Source organism: Chelon labrosus, assembly GCF_963514085.1.
Source record: "Chelon labrosus genome assembly, chromosome: 14".
Classification (NCBI taxonomy): Eukaryota; Metazoa; Chordata; class Actinopteri; order Mugiliformes; family Mugilidae; genus Chelon; species Chelon labrosus.
Genome location: NC_140347.1, coordinates 24,515,001 through 24,537,142, shown reverse-complemented (window position 1 = coordinate 24,537,142; position 22,142 = coordinate 24,515,001). Strand labels below are relative to the sequence as shown.

The following is a 22,142-nucleotide window of genomic DNA, read 5'->3' as shown; positions in this document are numbered from 1 at the left end:
ATACAAAAATCACACATAAGGAACACAGCTGTCAGTACAAATATGATGAATAATACAAATACAGCAAATAGGATCGTACTCACTTTCAAGCAGAAACACTTTTTTGTCCATACTAAATCAGTTCAGAAAACACTCATGCTAGGACACATACATCCACATAGTCAATGAGTTCTATATATAGTCATCCACATCACCCTCCTGCCAAACTGAGTTATACAAAGAATTTAACACATGTCCTAATGGACAGAGCTTCCACCTAATAAATGATGGCCTAAAGCCTGTGCCAAATTGCTGATATTACTGTGTGTGTGTGTGCGTGACAAGGAGAGACTGTTGACCTGAGGGCCAATAATTACCCTCACTGAGAGAACACTGAGGCCCTTCAAAGGGAGAGAAAGAGAGGAAGGGAAGGCCAAGAGGAGGAAAAAAGGGAGGGAAGGCCATAGAGGGCTATCCCCGGGTTATCAGCAATGTTCATCAGAGGTATTTAGACTATTGCGTGTTTGACTGTGTGTACATGCATTTGTGTGTCTGTTTCAAACAGGGAGTCACTCAGGGAGTTCCCTGAATGCAGTGAGGACGGGGCCAAGATGACGCATCAACACACTTAATCCAATCCTGAGACTGGGACACAGTCACACATCTACTTTTGTTTGTGCAAGAAATCTGACAAGGAAGTTAATTGAGGGCAGATAAATTACAAGAGAATGAAACAAAGCCAGGCCAACAACTGAGGCAGAAATAAAACGCAGAAAAGACTTTCACATTCCTTGGGAAATCCTTATTTCTGTGATACTTCAAGAAGCTTTGCATCGGAAAAATGTTGAATAACATAACTAGAAATCCTGCAGTCTTTGTGCAACGACGAATAAGTGTGACTGAAGCCACCAAATGGAAGATGGAAAAGACCATTTTTCACAAGGTGATAGTGAAGAGCTGGTGTCCGTGTCTGGTTAATAATAGAAACATCACCGGAAGACGGGTATTAGAAGGAGAACTCTACGCAATTGATTTTAAATGCCATTATTGCAGAAACAAAGACAAAATATTTAAAAATGTCAAAAGAAAGATGACTTCAGTGACTTCTGAAGTAAACTTTCTCTGGCTTCACATCTGTTTTCGTTCTAAGAGCTGCTGGGAACGATGCTGAAAATGTTGGTTCTGTTATTAGCAGAAATCAGGTTTCTATTTTTTAATGTAGAGCTGTGTCTGCCACAAACAGAATACAAACGTTGCTGACTAGATACTTTAGGTATGGTATCCATACTACTGAAGGCATGTAAGGACATAACCAAACACAAGGCTTAGTCTAATTTTAAATGTATTGATGTTTCACTTTGTGATGAAGGTAGGTGCAGCCTGTTTGGGGATGAAAAGTTAGGTAACTGGCCTTTGCAGGGAGATGCCTGCAGAGTGAAAATACCAAATTATTTCAAAAGGACTATGTTACATCACAGACTCAGTGCTGCTCTGCACTGCGCACCACTGTGTTGTGTGCACGAAGTTCTCATTTAGACCAGATTAGGAGGTCAGAGGTTTGGTTTGCCCTGTTACACATACACTGCAAGGGGCACTTGTGGGCCAGGTTTCTCCAAATATGGTCAAAAATACAGAGGATACACATCCACACAACATATTCCGGGTGACCTATGAGAAGAGTTTGAGGGCTGCTGAATTTCATTTGAAAAAGACTCAATTTTACTCAGATAATCTCAAGCCTGTTGGACTTTCATCACAGTAAACATTAGAACCCGTTGTGCTGACTACTGCAAAGCAGCACCATACGGAGGCAGAGACAATACTTTGAGGGGATGAAAAGGTTCCATGTTAATGAATACTGAAAAGACGAAATTCAATTTGGGGAGTGCTATGTCACATCTGGCATGTTTGCCAAAGACGCAGGCTTCCACCCACTCTCCTTTTTGCTCGCCATCTGAAAGGGTTACAGGAAAATGAAGGATAACCTAGCAAGAGAAAATGTGTAATAAATAGAAGCTTGAGGGTTTGAGACAACGAGAAATGAACAGGAGGACGGGGGGAGAGAGTGGGGGTTGCTCATAAATATGGGACTTCTCCTATTGCCCAAATAAGTACCTATTAAAAGAGAATTTGTGCCCTGCTGAGCTGCCGATAAGGCAGCCAGTAGAAAGACGCTGTGGAAATAGAACATGTCCATATAGAGAGGGGAGCTGTGGAGTGAGGGAGCAGGAAGGGGCATGGGTTAAATGCTTCCCCAGAATGTGAGCTTTTCACTGGCGTAAACCCAGTGAAGAGTCCCCCGTAGTCCCTGCTGACTGACAGCCTGAGGGCCTACTGTGAGCATGATTGAGCATAGGGAGCTGAACTATGTCCCAAGGAAATAGAGATTACAAATCAGTTTCATATTCAAGTGCCATGTTTACCAAAACACTAATGACGGGAGACTGGGGATTCTGCGTGAGACTTTATAGCTTCAGTCAGCATTAGGCTTTCCCTGGCAGTGACAGTGAGTTTTTGACTGAGGAAAAGTGAAAGGCGAGACAGAAAGAGGAAAACCTGTCTTGACAAACAAACACCCCACAGATGTTGCTCTTCTCTGACACCACTGGTCTCCATAGCAACCCTGCTGGCCAGTAATAGCCTCTAGCTTGCCTGGCTGCAGCGGCGTCATGCAGACGCACACACAAATAGGCACATTTCAGCCTCTGAATGGGATCCCAGTGTGTATTTATAGAGACACAGGGACTCACTAGCCCATCCAGCCTAACCAACTCCCCTCAGGCATTACCAGAGAACACACATCTCTTAACAGAGGCCATCTACTCCTATCATTAAAAGCTGCAGTCACACACATACACACACCCATAAGAACAGATTCACCAAGTCCCTCAATTCTAGTAAACAAGCCCCGTAATTGGCGATAACAGATAGCTGGGATTTATACATTAAGGCTGGCTTGTGTTGTTGCTTTCCTGGCCACATGTACAAAGCACTGGCTGAGTTGTCTGCTTAATATTAGGACACACAATGATTCTAATATTTCTCTATATTTGGTTAGGATGCACCATGACACAGAAGATACTGTACCTTATCCTAACCACTGCTAGGGTGTTCCCATATTCAGATTCTGCACAGGACAGTTTTCAGTCTAAACAACATGTTGAATGCATAGCAGATTATTTCCCAAACTATTATAACATAGATCTAATGACCATTTCTTGTTATGTCATCTTTGTCACTGAGGTGTAAGACAGGCCTCGATGGGTGATGGAAAACTCTTCCATGTTTGTTATTTATTTGTAGATCAAGTCTGTAACAACTGTCGCTCTAGTGCTCCAACAGAAGACCTTGACTAGCTTTTATTACCTTCACATGAAACACGTGTAACTCTGTTTTGGTCAGAATAATACAAACATATAATTGAGTTGAAATGTATTAGTCATGATGCTGTTGTCAGGCCAGCTGGCATTTTAATGAAAAGCCTACTGTTATGTCTTCTGTGGCAAAATTACCTGTGTGTGACAGGGATTTGAAAACAGCTACGTGTGCTATAATATAGAGAGACACTTTGTGATAATGATGTGAAATTTTATCTGAAAAAATAATGCGCTTTCACTGAACGGAGAGGCGGATCCTGCCCCTTCCAGTGGACCACCATGGGAATTTAATTTGAAAAAAAAAAAAAATTGTACAGTCAATGGCGAGAGACAAATAATTTTTTAACCAGTTTATGATGATGTTTGTCAATTTAAAGTTTCACAAGTCAAAGAAGTTGCAGTTTATTGTTGTTTCTAATAAATCTGAAAGACACAGCCAATGTTGCTTATGTGCCTTCTATAACTTTCTACCTCCACAAGTTCCACAGAGCTGCCGAATATCTAGATAGATAGCAATGTTGGGGTTGATGATATATTATATTATTATATACAAAATGAGCAGTCACACACAAATCTAAATGGCTCTTTACAATCTTCTCAACAAACTGCAACATCTTTGATTTAATAATAATATTTTAAAATGACAAAACATCACATGTGTAATTCATGGCATGGTCAAACAGGACCAAAAAAAGAATTTGTCCTGTACTTTTTTTCCTGAAATATGGTCCCACGATAGTCCACCAGAAAATATGTCCATTTTGTTTTCCTCTTATGTCTTTCTTGTATACACTGTAGCAGACTCTCACGCATTATTTTAGAATATGTCTTTTTATTTTGACTCTTCAAGAGTGTCGTCTTTCAGGAAAACATTGGTTAGTTTTGTTGGGAAAAAGGGAAACTGTGTCTGTTTTCTAGTAAGTTTGACATTATTCTAATTAAACTAATACTCATCACACTCATGTAAACCAGCATGCATGTCATGTGCTACAGGAAGTGGTGACTTCACACAATGCCTTTTCATATACAGTACATTAACAAGAAATTATGGCCTGTTCTGTAAAGGTGACAGCAATTTGCAGTTCAATAAGCTGGTGATTACGTAAAGGATTGAAAAACACTGAAGGTCTCTGTACTGAATATGTGGGAGGTGAGTCTGAGTGTACTTACCAGGTGACAGACAGAGGGACAGAAAACTGAGGGAAGGGGAAACACTGGAAGATAGCACTGGACCTCTCTGAAAAGAGAAAGCAGACACAAAAAAAGAATGAAAAAGTGTAATTTGCATATATTCAATGTGCTAAGTAACACTATTCAGCTTGTACACTTACAGTAATGCTACAGATGCATGCGATGCCTTCAGGGGAGACACAGACACACAGACTAAGCACGCGCAACACACTACCTACTGAGGTGTAATCACTCGTTCCCCACAATGCTCTTCATCCTGTTTGGTTAGTGCAGAATTTTAATCATTCCTCTGGCTTCTGCTAAATAAACTTTTAATAGGAAGCCGCTTCCCTAAAGGAAGGCTGCGTTCGTCAGAGAGTGGTGGAAATGAGCTGGCAAATTAGACAAACGGCACCACCTCCACATCTGCTCTGCTGTAGCCTTTGAATGGCAGGTATGTCAGCGCGAATGAGCTAAAAGCTTATAATGCAGATGTAAAGTACAGAACGGGTCAAAGAGATAGAGGCCGAGAGACAATGTGAGGGAGTGGAACAGGAACAAAACTATAGATGGAAAGGACGATAATCCTCCTCTTGGCAAGGCATCTTATATCCTTATGTCTGCACCAAAGACAAGACAAATTCCTCAGCGTTTCCTGTACTTAGCAGTGACTGTGATTCTGCTGGTGTCTCCCCTCACCTCATCATCATAGCTCCGTCTTGCTTTGCCCAGAGCAGGACAGGAACAGGGCAGTAATGGTTTCTTTATACAATCACTTTGGAAGATAAACTTTGCCAGATAAGTGTAGACAGCTCAGGAAAGATTTCAGCAACTAAGTGAGGAAAAGTTGCTGTTCCGCACACAGTATTTACATCTGGGATTTTCTTTGCTTATTAAGGCTGAAATTCTGAAAGCGGTGAAAAAAATGTATCCTGTGACGGGCCCTTCTGTTTCAGTTTTGCAGAAGACATATTATACAGTGTATTTCTGGGAGGGTACACTCTTAAGAGAATTAAAGGCTATTAACTACTCTGCATCAACCACTCATTCACTTTGTTTATATGGAAATCAATACTGTAACATTAACCTAATGACTGAACATATTGTATGTTCTAATTTTAATATACTTTCAGGCCAAATTACATTTACACATGCAACAATCACAGCCATCAAACACTGACCATTTGAATTAATGCACATCTGAGACATTACTCTGGAACAATCTGCCACTTCATTTGATTGTTGGTAGTTTACACAAGCTCTCTGCCCATTAACTCCAATGTGGCCATTTCCTGAACAATGAGTGTTTCCCAGGAAAGAGACCTCTCATTAGTTATGCTCAACTATCTGAATCTCACGTATACCAGTAAAAGAATGTTTCATTGTTGTTTTGCAAACATGGGACAAATACCATAGTAATAGAAAAATGCACATTTTCAGGCCAACTGATGAGAGGAAATCCTGAAACCTTAATGTACAACAAAGGAGGAAATCCATGACTTTGAACAAGGCTACAGGATTATGAAAGATATGGCTTTGTGAATAGCACGTTTATATGCAAGGACTGTCTATGTCTCTCTCGAACCATCCTCTCCGTGTGACTGGGCTTTTCCCACAGTGGCAGCTTTTGTGGATCTACTATTCCACATGTCAAGTGGCCTCACTGGACAAGAGTTGTTCACAGGCCTCTTCAACCAGGGGAGAGGATTAGGGGGTACACTCTGCACCAAAAAAGGAAAGCCTTGTCTCACATACAGAGACCAATATTTATGTTCTGCTCAGCATTTCGGTAAGAACACAACAGCAGGACATACACAAAGGACAATGTTTTGGTCATACTTTTTCATCCTCTGTCTATCAAAACGAGAGGGAACTAGCCCCAGTAAAGACAGCTGTTTCTGAGATGCTACTGAGTACATATGTCAGAATTTCTATCGGTTTATTTAAAAAGAAAGTTTAGTTCAGTTCTTACACAGAAATCTTGCAAACGGGAGCTCAAAAGTGCTACCATGGAAACCCAAGCACCACAGCAAGGATGGTTCAGTGGAAAATACACAACATCAAACAAAGGAGAAATGTACTTTGCTAACTGAAAGGCTCTCTCCTCCTGCACCTTCTGTGTGTATGTGTTGTGAGTATGCATGTATTTTAAGAAGGTACTATTTCAAGTAACATCCAGCAGTGCTGTAATAATTCCTTTGATTAGGGCATCAGGTAAGGGGCTGGTAATCTCACTCCTGCCTGTCACAGGATTTAAACGGGGCAAACAGTGGCGGTTCCATCGTCATCTCTCAACAAATGACAGCTCTACAGGGGAAACACACAGGGGTGCTGATTAAAAGGACAACACTGTTAACACAGCCAACCCAAAGCAATCCCACAGGTATCACAAGATGGAATATGGCAGGGGGAATGACATTATCCATGTTACCTGGAATAGCCTAAAGTAGATCTATACATTGGAGATATGTTGTATATATTTTCAAATCTTTCATAAAACCACAAGGGCTGGTAGGGTGACAACAAGGTCTCTTATGAGCTGGTTTAGAAGTGAAGAGAACGACTACAGTTCAAGTGATAACTTGTCCCCACCTCAGGAAATCGACCCAACCCAAAGCCTTGCATGCAGCTCTCTGTGGGGACTCACTCTTGGCTGCTTTGCTGGCACGAACAGCACCTGTCACAGCATTGTGAAATAACTCTCATTTTGTTCCTGATGTCAGTTATGTTCCTCTTCAATATTGTTCTTTTGAGAGTCACTGTGAGAGGACATCAAACAACATCATCTATCTGGCCCGAGGAGCATTGTGAGTTAAAAAAAAAAAAAAAAAAAAGTCCTCCCTGTTTATCATGCAGCTGTGTCCCACAGGGAGGCGGGGTTTCTGAGAAGACTGAAGCAGGGTTACCAGACTGGAAAATAAAAGATAGAAAATATCTGGACAGACAGGAACATTAAACTGATTGAACTGCATGAATGAAATTTGATTCCTCCTAATGCAGTACAACTTGAGAAAATGAGACAATTCTGTACACAGCAATTAAGAAGCTGCAATTGGCAGCTAATTAGCAAAATGGCTAAAAGATGGGAAAGAGCTTGACAGCAAGCTCAGTGTAAAAGTCACACCCTGTTTATAGACCTTATGCTGAGCTAACTGGCAATAGATTGATGTTTAACATACAGAGAGACTGCGATGACAGTGAAAGTGTCAAACCGTTATTTAAAACATACAACTTTACATCTAGTGATATCCAAAAAACAATGATATGAAATGAAGTATCTGACCATTACAGACAAATTAAGAAGAGGAAATAGAGGAGTAGCTGTAGATTTAGCTAATGTGAACATGGAGAATTTGATGAAGGGTGTTTTTCAGTTTGTGGGAACAGGTTGTTAACCCATTAGCTAGCTATCATTACTTACATCACTTAACTGAGCACTGAAGGGAGAAGTGTGTTTGTTTTGCTGATGAGTTCAAATATGAACAGTCTCTCAGGAATGACTAACTCCACCATTAAATAAAAACTACGGACAAAGAACAATGATGCTGTTTCTGCCATTAAGTGCGCCCCACACACAACTTAACGAATATATCAACAATCACCAGTTGTCAGACAGACGGTGGCCACTTAACATATCGACCAAGCCTATGAGGAATCAAAACACTTGCCCATGCACTTTGACGTTTCAATTTTATCCTTTCTGTGTGATGCTGTCAGGAGCCAGCTCCCTGAGGGCCAAAGAGAGAGAGGCAGCCAGAGGGAGTGAAATCCAGGCAGAGAGAAAAGGTGAGAGGGATTTGACTGCTAAATGAGTCAGCGACACGACACAGAGAGAACATCACTCCTTTTGCTTTGGAGAATGATGGACGACTGTCTTTAACAAGGACAAAATTAGGTCTGGGTCGCTCAGCCCGAACATATCACACACACACAAGGAGGGCACTTTTCCCCTTCCAACATTGTGCTCGCTAATTGGTGGATTACAATAGAGGCACCAATGACAGGAAGCTATTCAACCTGAGCTAATACTGACAGCTATTATAGTATAATTTGTACCAGTATGACATGACATACTGTGGGGATAAATACTCTCTGCAAAGCTGAAAACATGCAGCACTTTAGTGTTTCTTTAACATGTGTTAGACCAAGAATCTCTAACACTGGATTTATCTATCTACGTAATAACCGTTTTGGTATTAAAACATAGGTCTCTGTCAAATAAATAGTCCATTAGGATGCAGCTCAGACATGACATGTTCATTGCAGATGGAGCAGTTATTTATAAACGATATTTAGTTCATGGTACACAAAAAGGTGTGTGGCACTGCTCTGGTGACTCTGGTGAGATGAAAAAAATTAAAGATGGCTAATTGTTTGTGACTGAAATTTGCACTTGCTAACGTAAAATCATAATGTCATGTAAGCCAATACCGTTTTTCATAATACTTAGTTTTTTGAAATTCTTGTTGAGCGCTCACGTCAACCACATATGGAGTCAAGGGTCCCAAACCTGAATCTCTTAGCACCACAGTCCCCAGACCCAACAAATAAGTTCCCATACCGGGAGTTGAACCCGGGCCGCCTGGGTGAAAACCAGGAATCCTAACCGCTAGACCATATGTGACTGCTGCAATATCAAATAAAGCTTGTGTACAAAATACCCGGTGAACTTTATATTTGTTTTTGGGTCGATTGTGGTGAAATTCTTCAACTATATCGTCCCATTTTAAGAAATGCATTGTTAAGCTTTTTGAATTCGGTGATTCCTGCCTTTTGCTAGCCGCCTTTCCATGAAAACGGCAGCTAACGTATATGATATCAGCAGTCATGCTAAAAATTTTGTTTAAATACTAGTGGTAGTTGTCTGGTAGAATCTTATCTTTGTATATTAAGCAACAGGGAAGACATTATGAAAAGAATACAAAATAAATGTACACAGGAAAAAACACCCCTGTAATTTGCAACTCCTCCCACTTCACAAATGTTTTACAATTCCAAATATTTGTTTTTATTCTTAGAGGTGGTGTTGGCCATTCCTGGGTTGGATTACATTTCTTATTTTGACAAAGGGGATTTACAAGAAACAATGTATGCATGGGAATCCAGCATGTTTTAACTCACTGGTATCTGCTGAACTCTCCCACAGTTGTCATATCCACGCTGTATTACAAGCTAATGGCACTAAAACATTAAAAGAGCTCAACCGACAGTGGGTTGCCTTTTAATGTGAAATAAATGATCATTTTTAAATTTAACAAGGGAATAGAGAGCATGATCAACCACAGTGAGCTGTTAGATTAAAACTCGGAGGCTGCAACCCCAACTCCTCAGCAAGGTATCCATACTGTGCTCTGCTGTTGAACAGAAAATTCTTCACGCTGTGTGCAGCATGAAATCAGATTGCAGTTGCAATTACTTTTGACTACTGACTACATAATTACAGTAACATGCATTTGGCACCGCTATAAAAAAAGATCCCCCAGTTGCTCTGCAAGGGTATATATGACAGAGTATTTGCTTGTCTAATATTCACTGTGTATTGAACTGAACTTGATGTTGCCACAGTAAATGTGTGCGCTACCAAATTGAACAGGACTGCAATCGTATGGATTTCCTCTCCTTGATGTTCAAACTCTAAGCTGCCGTTGAGGAGGAAAGTTTAGGAATACGTACCTAAGATGTTAACATCATTGTGGCTTTTTAAAAAGAAAGAATAATTACGTTTATATTATGTTTACAGACTTTAGTTTACACACTTTTGCAGAAATTTGACGAGGCTTATTTAAACCTGATAATTACATAAAATTGGCAGTACAACTGTAAGAGATATACAGGTCTGAAAGAGGAAACATCTAAGAGGAAAATAACTACAACAATTCCTTTCGGTGTTTTCTACTACAATGAAGCAAGTCATACAGGTTTTTCTTCTCATTGTAAATGAAAACTACGGAAACTCAACTGATAATATTTTAAACAGCAGAGGCTGACATTTACAAAATGACTGATTCAAGAAAGACAAACTTTGTTAAGAAACCACCTCAGCATTTGACATCAAAGCTTGCCCAAGGGAAGCAAACCCTATGAGTGGAAGGCTTCATGCTGTTCTGTGCTGAAAACCGTTATTGTTGTTGCTAGCAGTCCACTAGCTGTCTATGATGCCTTGGGGTTGAGTCTGTGTCAGAGGCTGTGTTGCTGACTGAATTATTTTGGAGCGTATCAGTTGAAGAATGTAACGTTGACGTAAAGCTATGGCGGCATTACAATGTGAACATCCGATTGCTAGAATGTTAAGAAGCACTAGCAACAAGAACATCACAGTTTTCTGTATAATCGTCATCTGTCATTTTTAAATTTTGAGTATTACTTGCTTTCTAACAACCCCTGCAGTGACCCCTAAGTTTCAACTAGATAAAAAAAATAAAAAAAATGTCTCCATTGTTCACTATTTTTAAATCTCAGTCACATAACAGTAGTTGATAGATATCATTTTCATTCAATGTTTTGATAGGTCTGTATTTTCTGTTCCAAGTAAGTTGTTGTAAAATATCTCAGCCACTTGCCTTCGGGCAGATGTCTGAAAAAGCTAAATGTGAAGCCTTGCAACTTTTGGTGAAACACAAAAAATATTGTTTTTATGCCAGACACACACAACTCTCCTACTTTGTTTCAGTCATCATATTTTCATGTCATTGCTGTCTTGATGGGATTTCTCAGTCAACTTATTCTAAATACAGCTTATCATTTTCATGTAGCAGATCAAAAGTAGTCACTAGAGGGATACAGAAGCAAAACATGTCGAAGCTGCTATTCTTTGTCATGTGGTATAATATTGTCACTGAGGAAAAAATGTCCCCCAGCCTAGGCCAAAAATAAGATTTACAATACTCCTCTCATGATGTGCTTTGATTATGACACTTTTCTAAACTTTACATTACTTCCACAGTTTGTTATGATAGCCATCTAAAGGAGTTATGTGCTAACCCCAGAGGTTTGTTTAAAAGACATGTGAGAAGTGGCTAATGAAAAATGGATATGGTCCATTGACCAATATCTGGCAGAGGTTGGACATCCATGTGCAGGAACCATTTGCCTGTTATACTGTGTGTTTATACTCTGTTTAAAATTAGTTTGTTTCTCTGCCAGTGCTTCTTATTGTACAAGTTGAAAAATTCAAAGAACGCCTGACAAAAATGCCATTAAAACCCACTTTGTCTTTCAAATCATAAAACAAATAAAGTCATAAATTAGGACCGTATTAAATACTTCATGCTGTTCCACTTGGGGATGTCGGCATAAAACCAGGCATTCCCTTCCAGCCATTAGATTATGCAAGTCAATAACAAAATAGACACAATCGTGTCATGCTCTGCAGTCGGCTTTTTAACTTAGCTGAGCAGGGTTTGTGATAAGCTCAGCTGTTAAATGTTACATAATTGCTTGGACTTGTTATCTTGTACAGTAGTGGGCTGATTAAAGACGCTCTTCTGACACACACTCACACACACAGTAATGTTTTCATCTCTCGAGAGAACTTTACGTTGACTTACATCCACTTCCTGGATGGAACCATAATTTGAACTTATACTTTCCTTAAACTAGTCCTTTTCCCAACTGTCACCTAAACAGATTTTTGTCCCCACAGCTTACTTAATACAACTACACATACACACACACACACACACCCCAACTCTCTCTGCCATCCCAGACAGAACAGCAGCACTGTACAAAGAGGAAGAAGCAACATTCCTGCTGTTTATCTAGTCATCTGATCTGGCCAGCAAGTCATGTGTTGGAGCTGTGTTAGAGGCTCGGCAGGATGCTTTAGGCTAACTCTAGCCTAATGTATTCTGCTATGTCTTCAGCATCTTAACTCATTCTTTCACAGTGTTCTCTGTCCTCAGAAAACACGTTCTTCTTGCACCAGACAAAAGCTAAATAAGTTTTCTTATAACACAAGTTCAAAATACTACATACATAAATCCCAATTGATCAATGTCTCAAATGTCTCTTAATTTCCCACCTCAAATATTGACAGTGTGATATTTGCAATAATTTTGCTGACTTCAATGATCTTCGTCAGTGTGTTGTAAAGCCTTATTCTCTCTATTATTGGCCTGGCTGGGTAATAATAGCTATCCAGGAGAGGATGGTACGAAATCAAGTTCTGCATTCTGGAGCGAAGGTCGACAGTTTAATTGGAAGTGCAAATTGCGTTCACGTGTATCCCCATAGTGGATCGAGCCATGGGTAAAGTGAATGTGCACATTGCAGTCGTGTGTGCATTTAACAGAAGCAATGGGAGGGTTAGCTCCAATGTATTTTTAGACCCACGCGCGTAGCCAAGCTACAATCATTATCACTGAAGTGTTGATTTTACTCCTTAAAGCGTATTTCACACAAACTATGCCACTCCTGTCGCCGGCTACTGAATCAGCTAAGCTAATGCTGCCAATTTTTTGTTAAGAAAGAGTAAATATTGACTTGATGACTGCAGCTCCCATCTGTTGGCGTGAGAGTCTCCCTCGCTTTCTGTCCGGCTTGCTTTCACTCGCCATTTCCCTCCCTCTATGTCTGCTGCTGGCAGAGAATCTGCAGAGAATACCCCGTCATTATATTCGCCCTCCAGTCACACTTACCCTTGTAGTGAAGACACCCTCTAATCACTAATCTTTCTTTCTTTAAGCTACAAACAGTGCTCCAGCATATCTTTAAAATCTACAGCATCTGCACCAGTAAGGGGCTGAGGCCAGATTTTGATCTGCAATCCAGCATTTGAAGCCTAAAGAGTGGACTTGAGTGGTTTAAAAGAGGAGGGTGACGCTTGGATATACTGAGCCTTTCAGCAGCGGCACGGGCCAGTAGAACTGAACATCCATGATGATTAAGTGTCTCTTGAAGTATCTTAGAAATTGTCTCCACCAGTGCACAACCTGAATGACCTTGTTGTAGTTATGTCAGATCTTAAAAACACAAAGTTCTTTAAATGAAGTCACTGCAAATAGAAGATTTATACATCCAGCGCAGGGGTGCCCATTACGTCGATCGTGATCGACGGTAGATTGCGAAGCCAGTGCGGGTAGATTGCGTGCCATTGAAAAAAAATTTTTGGATGATAGTCTAATCATCTAATCAAAATAAACAGCAAGACAAACATTCATCTTTATTTATTTTTACTTGCAACATGCCCTCAGTTCAGCGGCACACATCCACAGCCACGCACAACTTCAACAACTCAAGACTATCGTCTTTCTTAAAGAGACAGCGCTATTTTTCAAAAGGTGCAGTGCACCAATTTTTCTTGATAAAAATAAAAACAAAGATGGATAGAGCTTTTAACACTGATGGATAGAGCTTTTAACACTGATGGATAGAGCTTTTAACACTGATGGATAGAGCTTTTAACACTGTAGCAACAATTTATATGACTTAGGATATATATATACGGGTAGATCACTTTGACTTGGTCATTGTAAAAGTAGCTTGCAAGCCAAAAAAGTGTGGGCACCCCTGATCTAGCGTGTCAGTGCGGCTGAAGTTGATGTCGACATTTTAATTTAATTTTGATCACATCATCATCCGTTCTCTTTCAATAATGAATAACATATTATTAACAGCGAAAAAGCAATATCCTTGACACTGTTCCTAACACTTTGCACATTACAGAGCAAGCTGCTTCACCACATTTAAAAGTACATTACGCTACTTTAAGAGGGCCCATATCTAATTGGATTACGTTTAAAGATGTTGTTCCTTAAAGCGACACTTCCCCCGCCTGGGTGCAGCCTTAAGTGACTGTCACATCCATATTTTCAATGAATGTCAAGGTCTGAAAATGCAGCAGAGGGTAGGACAAGGTTCCACGGTGCAGGATCCATGCACACTTTTGCGAGGGGATTTTAGGTGTGCTGACACTGCTGATGCTAAACCTAATAGCACTGGAGTTTTCTCTATTTAGAACGAATGAAAGAACACTGACTTCTATTATTTCTAGTATTCTTTTTTTTTTTCCATAGAAGGGACAATATTATGCAGGAATGCTCTGTAATGTTTTGACGGTGTTCTCTTCTTTCATATCTGTGCTACCATGCAACCAAAATGGAGGAACTGCAAACATAAGGCCAGACTGCTCCTTCCTTTTATGCTGAGTGGTTCAATCTATCAGTGAATTTGAGAACATGTTTTCAGAAATCATAACAAGAGCAAACAGTGATCAGAGTTTGTCAGGCCCTATGACCTGCTAATGTTAAAGTAATATAAAGTCCCATGATACGATATTAGGTACAAAACAAAAAATGGGCAAAAATAAATTGTACTAAAAATACATTATGGGTAATGATGCACTAACTTGCACAGGATTTAAAAGGAATTGTTAGAGTTATATCATTCTCCCCTCAGCACATAGAGCACCATATCGCTACACTGCGCAGTTATTTGAATATTAATGTAAACTATAATGTAAATGTGGTGTAAATATATGGGTTCCAGTTAGAGTGGCCAACACAGACATTTCAAGAGTATGTTAGAGAACCCCAGAGTATTTATGAATGGCAGTGAAATGAGTTTATAGAGTGTATGATGTTTGGTTTTTTCTTCCTTCATTTTTTCTACTGTATTTAATGCTTTGCCCCTGTATTGCTGTATTTCTCATGATATAAATAATAATGCTATTTCTGGGACATCTGTGAGATTTAAGCAATTGCGATTTATTATATCTTTAAAACTAAACAAAAGATATGTCCTTTTTTTAAATTAAAAACAACTTAACAGTATTATAGTAGTGTTTTTCCTATTAATCGTCTCATCATTTTCAAAAGGTGTTTCCGTGAGCAATTATAATTGAGGGATAATGAAAATGTAAACCTCTCTATTCTATAAAAGCAAAGCTCGAAGCATATGAAGCTTAATCAGGCACAGCCAACAGGCAGCCTTCATGCCACACTTTACATTATTAATGCAAATTTCATCATTAATACAGAGAATATTACACAGAGCAATCACATCTCAGCTCCATTACAGTGCGCTTGGCACGAGGGAGCATAGAGCAGCAGCAGCAGCAGCAACAGCGGCAGCAGCAGCAACGCAACCTACTTATCAATGAGTGATGTCTGGCAGTGGACGATTGAACGCTGCACATCAGTCTCATATGCAAGTTACTGTGAAAAATTAGACCTCTTGCTTTCATCATTCAGCACAAATACAATAAAACGTCAGCCGTTCCCAGCTCTCAATGCAACATGTTTGCAATGCTGAAATCTATATTCACTAACGTGGCTTCTAAGACAAAGCAGGTGAATATCTCTGATCAGCGGTAGATGGCAGGGAAACCCTCATTATTGCTTGACATCTTATTGGCTTGGATTCAGAAACACATTAGATTAAACAGGGAGATTGCGTAACATGTCAGGTAGTCCTACGGGCAGGATGAGCTCGTATGTTTTCTATATATTATTCATACATTTTCATTAGCTGCTTTAATGCAGCCTAGGTTATTAATATGCAATCATGAACCAGATGCTCTTGAGAGAAGAAACTAATATTAAAGAGGTAGTTGCTGTTAAACTGAATTCTGTGAACAGAACCTTTCCAGCAACTGCCACCAGACGGTTACTAGCCAGCAGTGTGGTTAGACAAAACCTAACGAGGGGTGAATTAATATAACACAAGAGAAAGAAACGTGTGTTGCTGCTGGGGTCACCGGCAGCAAACAAGCCCAAAACTCACCAGTTCAGCATCAATAATGTTCAGCGGGAGAAACTCATGTCTCGGCCTGCAGAGACAAAAAAGGACATACGGTAAGAAGGGGAGAGAATTTCATAAATCAAAAAAGCCTGAATCTCTGCTTATTTGGCTGAGGTCTAAAGCCCCGCTATACGGCAGGAAGGGCAGGAGCTGATATAGAACCACACAGAGAGATGAGCACATACCACATCCCGCACATACTCCCCTGCCAAGGAAAACACAAAGGGCAGACGTGCCGAGGGCTGCGATTCAACACGTTTCCAACAAACTACAACAACACTGGGCCTGTCAGTCGGTGTGACAGGATGCTCGTCTCTCGGCCTATCAATCCATCTGGCTGACGGAGCTTGCACTTTTGCAGATCGGTGATAAAACATCCACCGACAACTTTGTCAAGGACACTGTGACACACGAGAGTGCACCGTCATAAACATGCGGAGCTATCTCGACCCTAAATATACTGTAAAAAATAAACTGCAAAATAAGTACGAGAAGAAATGAGAGAGGGAGCAAGCCAGCCTTGAGAAAAACACAAATACAAGCAATCATGATGTAAAGTAAACCGGCATGGGATGGATTCCAACTTAAGTCCCGCTAGAATAAACCTCCGACCTTCGAGCAAATCAATACAGTGTTGGCAAGTACACCACTGTGAAAACACACTGAGAAAAGCAGATTTTTCCATTTGGACCGAGCCCTACAGCTACACTCAATCTCCCCACAGAAATACAAGCATCCCAAAAGGCAACACTGAGTAATGTGCGCCTCAGACACATTTCATCCCATAATCCCGCTAACATCTATGGCTGAAACACAGTCACATCTGAAAACTGAAACTGTAAAAGCAATGCTAGGCTTGACATGCGTGTGCCAGGACTGTGAGATGTGGTTTCACTCTCCTCCTTCTATCATATGCTGTCTTATTCATCAATCAACAATAGAAATCGAGTTTTGTCATTTTGACTGTCTAAATTCAATACTGCATCTATTCCAGTTCTGTTAATTAAGGTATTTTTAGTATTAAGTATATACAAGTATGCAGATAAACTTACCAGATGGGAACTGACAAGTCTGAGCTAAAACATTAGAACCTACTGTACATTAAAACAGTCTGGAGGCTGGAGGCGGGTGCTTAACAGTGGTACCAAAATGACAGGGTACAGACGTTTTCCCCAACACGACGCTCAACAGAATACCATAAGTTGTAAAAGCGTAGTCTATTTATGTTCTTCAAATCAGCTAAACTAATAATAATAATTGGTAATAGCCTATATCACAAAACTGTATTTTCAAAAATAACAGGGATCAACCATGCTATGCTTGCGCAGACATCCTGTTTCCAAAAAAAAATAAATGATACAGCGGGGTGGCTCTGTGCTCTAAAGTGCCTCCAAACAAAATCCTAAAATTTCCCTCAAAGGAACAGATCACCAAGTGCATTAAAGACACAACACTTACAAAGTCATCTGGTCCAAAAAAAAGAAAATAATAAAGCACCTGCTCGCCCTCAGTTAGCCTTTAAGCTTCTTATTTCACCTCTATTCATCAAAATGCTTTGCAGTTTGGGTTTAAGCCACAGGTGAGGGATTGTTATTGTGCGAGAGAGGGTAATGTTTGCCTCTGTAATCACCAGTGAAACGTTTATGTGGCAGTGTCAATAAGCCCGGGCAGAATTTGTTTTTCTTTACATAATGGGGGACGATCTTTCACAGGCAGCAGAGGACACGGTTTGGAAGGAGGAGCAGGAGACCGCATTTCGTGGCGTTACGAGAAGCGGACACCGGACCGCTCTGTGGTCCCTGACGAAAAGACACGCTGAGAAAACGGCATCTTATGATGCACACGGCCTGTGCTGCGATTCACACAAAAAACAGCGTTCCTCTCCAAATAACGCGCAGGTGTGCAGAACAAGTTGGTGAGGAACAGGTGGAATATGAGATGCGGCGTATGCATTAAGGCGCTGTCTACACCCATTCATCAATTAATTTTAGGGGCTGCCGAGTCAGGTGGAAATAACACATTATGGGCTATTTGCACTGCAAATAGGCCTACGGAGTTCCCCACCAGTTATTCCTGAACAAATATCACGCTGCCTCCAGGGTGTGTGTGATAAGACAGGTTTCGAAGGCAGGAGCCTGCTATGTCAAACTAAACATGTTCTCTCCTGTACTTGACTCAAAGGAGTACACTTGAAAACACACCTTCCAATCAATAAAAATGGTTGAGAAACAGCAAAACGGACATCGATTCAGGCCGGGGTCAGTGTCAAGGTATCATCACTGAAATGTAATCGTTCATTTGTTGCTGGTGGACAGAGTGAACTGAAAATCCAGCAATTATTTTTGGTAAAATCTTAATTATTTTAGAATCTTGGCGGGGGCTGATTAAATACTGACATAGAAGACACAGCCATAAAAATAGAAACCAATTAAAAAAGCGCTTAGTGACAAACTATTACTGAATCAATGACACCTTGCAGTCTGGGATGTATACATGGCAGCTGCAGCTCCCACATTCACTTAGCTTCCCCTACTACTAGCAGCAGCAGCAGCAGCAGCGGACTACTGATGCACCAGCTCTACAGATTAAATTAACATTGTAACAAAATCCTTAAGAGGTCAACAGTCTGCAAATATTGTAGGGCAGCCAACCACGAGGTACACATCTGTGTAAATATAAGATATAAAAAGCCCGGGTATGTCGGTTAATCAGTTGACTTTTATGGCCACTGTGTGCAGTGTGCACTGAGTGCTTGTCATCGGCCGGCTGGCTCGCGCTCTGTCCCGCTACAGCTAGCTCCACTGGCTAGCCTCCCAGCCGTTGGAAACATCAATAACCCCTGCATTTCATCAACTTTTCACGCCGCCGCGGCTCCCTGTCGCACCCCGTTTATCCGGGAGAGAAGCCACGGCGCCGAGCAAAGAAAAAACGCAAATTCGATATTAAAATTGCTAAAGGTCCGTTTTTATTTTTAACGTGGCTAGCTAGCTAGCGAATGCTACTGCCTCCAGCTGTGTGTGTGTGTGTGTGTGTGTGTGTGTGTGACAGGGAGACTGAGAGGATGTGTGATGTCCGAATGATGGGAGCAGGATTTGGAGTGAGCCTCTGAAAGCTGCCGCGACGGAGTTTAAACGAAGGGCTCCGTCATCCTCTAACAGCAAAACTAACATGTTCAGTTGAGTGAGCACGGTGCAGGAGGCGTTTAACAGAGCAGTCGGACACGTTAACTCTGAATATACAATTGTCGGCTATGAGAGACATTTTAAAAAAAACAACAACAACAAAAAAAAAAGATTTGTTTCTTACGTGGTGTCGGTTGTTGGAGATGGGGACGGGTTTAATCCGACGGCGGAAAGAAATGATGCTTTGCAGAGTCCTTGGTCGGGGTTTTCCTCTCTCTCCCTCTGTGTGTGTGTGTGTGTGTGTGTGTGTGAGGGGGGGCTGTCTGTCTGTGTCTTCCAGCTGCTGCCGCTGCTGCTCTATCCCGTCTCCCTCCAGCCGGAGTGTCCCGGTGCTCTTGTACCACTCGCCCTCCAGTGGAGAATGAACGGCCCTGATGCGCCTCGATTAGGAACCCCTCTCCGGTTAGGCGGCGCGCGCGCCCACCCCACTCTCCACCTAACGTGCCCGCGCGAGAATGTTTTGCGTTCGTGCGCGCGCGGTTTTGTGTACGTGCGTGCGTGTGTGTGCGAGCGTGTGAGAGAATGAGTGAATGAGTGCGCCTTCCTTGGGTTGACAGAGTGAGTCATCCAGCAGAACCAGATCCAGCTCCTCCCCCCTTTACTAACAGCTGACTACTGTAGCCGCCATGCGTTGAAAAGACAAACAGTGCCTCCCCCTCCTCCCTTTGTAAAGTCACAGTTAATGCGGGCCTATCTCCCCCCAGATACTGTGATGACTGACGTGCACAATATATGCCACTTTGTTTTTTAATTGTTTAAATTTATGGCACCAACACTTCATCAGTTGTAGCAGGGGATCCCTTTTTAGGCTGATCACCACAGTTATGTTAACCTGAATCGAACTAGTTGTGTTTCTCTATACTGTATGCAAAAGTGTATTTAACACATTTTGCATTGCTTTATAACTTTTTATGTGATCATGTTTAAGATCATTACCATTCTTTTCCAAAAATGGGAAAAAAAATGGTAATTTAAAAGACATTTTGTGCAATTTTCCTGCAAAGTCTGGAACAAAAAAAACAGGTGCAGCACAGGACGAGATTTCATGTCAACCTAATGTGGCTTTAGCTCCAAACAGACGCTACAATTTCCACAATACATTCCCACTGTATGTAGTGCAGGCTTTCTGCTAAAGCAGGTAACATAAAGGCTATATACACTTACCGTCCACTTCATTAAGTACACAAGTGGAAATGAATGCGTGCTCACATAACAGCCCTGTGTTATGTTCCAGCTATGTTCGTGAAGGCTATGGTATTCAGCATTTGTTTTAAATACCTGAGAGAGCTGTTGATTCAACTGTGTTTTGATTTTGGAGGCTGTGGTTTGTAGGACTATTGAACTGCATTGTGTTATACCGACCCGTGTTTCTATTATTTTGACAGCCCTATAGTCAGTAGGCTGGGCTAAATAACCGAAACACTTTTGTGTTCATTCTTTTTAATCCAGTTTAAGAGCACCACAAATGAGATCCTCCACAATGTAGTACAGTTGAATCACCACGTTTTTTTTTGTTTTTTTTTTTCAACTTAACTGAATATGAAGGGAGGACTGTTAGAATGGATTCACTTCCTCTTCTGTACTGAAGTACCTAAGTGGCAGAGTGCGTAAGTGCTTACAAAGCCACAGAAAATATTACAAAAGTGTTTTGGCAGGCTGAGAACCACCTACGATTAGGCTTGGAAACTAATACGTGTGCGTAAAACCAGTGCATTCCTCAAAGGAATTCAAAAAGCAACAATAACCACTGACAACAGTGATGCTGCTCAAATAACGCCCTAATGTTTCTCAGCTTTGGGTACCATTTTGTTTAAAAATGGGTTAATAGATTGTGGAGGAAAACCCTACAAGGCAAGGGCACTGTGCCTTTCCTCATCCCTCCAAATGGCACATTTTTAGATTTCAGGAGACAACGTCTAATGGTGTGACGTGGTCAGGGATAATATTAGAATTACAATCAGAATTTGATTCAGCCTAGATTAAGGTTAGGTTTAGTGTTATCATTACATACTTAGGTTTAGGATTAAGGTTGGATTAGGGTGGCTGAGGCAAAGTGAGGAGGGTTAGGATTAGAATTAAAGGCGAAGGACTGGGAGGGAATATCCTTTCCAAAAGTGCTCAACTTCGTCGTATGTCCGCGAGTGTCTCTGTACGTATGTGCGTGTGTGCACGGTGTACCTGCCAAGCCGCATCCTGTGGTCCTCTTGTCCCTTGCTGTCCTGGCGTGCCTCATTAAAGCCCAGTTACAGGACACCTCCTCCTCCTCCTCCTCCTCCTCCTCCTCCTCATCCGCGCACCAGATGGACACACAGGGCGACAATATTCCTGGGAGTTCGGAGGGGCGTCTCTGTTTATATAACCCAGAGAATCTTATTAAAAAGCTGCTCTCCTTCCGTCCTGAACTCGGGGTTAATTAGCTCACTTCCTAGTTGCCGGCATGCACCGAGGCCTCTGAATGGTCACAGTGGTTGTTATGGGCGACTAGGCTCGTCTTATCTCCCGCTGCCTGTTGGGATTCTGCTGAGGCCGAGAAGGACACAGTGTTTATGCAGCCTGGAAAACACACACCAGCAGCGCACAGATGATACAAAGACGCTCACGCAACGGGCACGCACAGTGTACCACACTTTGACGTTATTTAGCACGAAACGCGAAATCCTTCATTTGACCTTTTAGCCACGGGAAATGTCAAATG

The 22,142-nt window shown here is 41.3% G+C and overlaps 1 protein-coding gene across 2 annotated transcripts in view; it reads right to left on the bottom strand.

Annotated features, from left to right (window-relative positions):
• The window catches only part of plcb4b (phospholipase C, beta 4b), a 57,000-nt gene extending 37,218 nt beyond the window's left edge, over positions 1-19,782 (bottom strand). The window contains exons 1-3 of one of the 2 annotated variants that reach the window (XM_084560184.1): positions 19,572-19,782; positions 16,248-16,293; positions 4,527-4,593 (exon numbers count right to left, since the gene is read on the bottom strand). The gene's annotated coding sequence lies outside the window, so the exon portion shown is untranslated. Of the gene's footprint in view, positions 1-4,526; positions 4,594-16,247; positions 17,278-19,571 lie in introns of those variants that run through there. The other variant, XM_084560185.1, reaches the window with a different exon arrangement.
• Positions 19,783-22,142: the final 2,360 nt, after the last annotated feature.